This window comes from Centrocercus urophasianus, unplaced genomic scaffold, assembly GCF_019232065.1.
Source record: "Centrocercus urophasianus isolate 14NV4802_14NV808 unplaced genomic scaffold, USGS_Curo_1.0 seq_42, whole genome shotgun sequence".
Classification (NCBI taxonomy): domain Eukaryota; kingdom Metazoa; phylum Chordata; class Aves; order Galliformes; family Phasianidae; genus Centrocercus; species Centrocercus urophasianus.
In genome coordinates, this window is record NW_024885000.1 from 3,774,947 (window position 1) to 3,775,352 (window position 406).

General features: G+C 72.4%; 1 protein-coding gene across 2 annotated transcripts in view; it reads right to left on the minus strand.

Annotated features, from left to right (window-relative positions):
- Window positions 1-406, minus strand: part of CDKN1A (cyclin dependent kinase inhibitor 1A) — a 9,088-nt gene that overhangs the window by 2,753 nt on the left and 5,929 nt on the right. Inside the window, exon 1 of one of the 2 annotated variants that reach the window (XM_042833825.1) lies at window positions 310-318. The exons of the other annotated variant lie outside the window; for it this stretch is intronic. The gene's annotated coding sequence lies outside the window, so the exon portion shown is untranslated. Of the gene's footprint in view, window positions 1-309; window positions 319-406 lie in introns of those variants that run through there. 2 annotated transcript variants of the gene reach the window in all.

Sequence of the window (406 nt, forward strand, 5' to 3'; positions counted from 1 at the left end):
GGGGGGGGAAATGGGGCGGACCCGGTTCGGTTCCGCACGGAGCGCTCAGCGCAGCCCCGCACACGGGAGGAACCGCCGCACCGCACCGCACCGCTGCCGCGCCCAGAGAAACCGCGCCGTGCTGAGCCCGGAACGGAGCGGCTCCGAGGGACGCCGGCAAGAAACGCAACCGACACCCGAACCCGGCACCGCCTGCAGCTCCCGCAACACCTCAAGCGGACGCGGCACCCCATCACCACCCCCCCAATCACCCCCTGTTGCTGTCGCTGCCCCTTTCCTCTCCCCCCCGCCCAGCACACCCGCACTCACCCCGCGCTCCGCGTCACTCTGCGGTTCCCGGAGCCGCACTCCGCCCTTTATAATGGGGCAGGGAGGGGCCTCACGGCGTCGCCCGGGATTTCCCCCC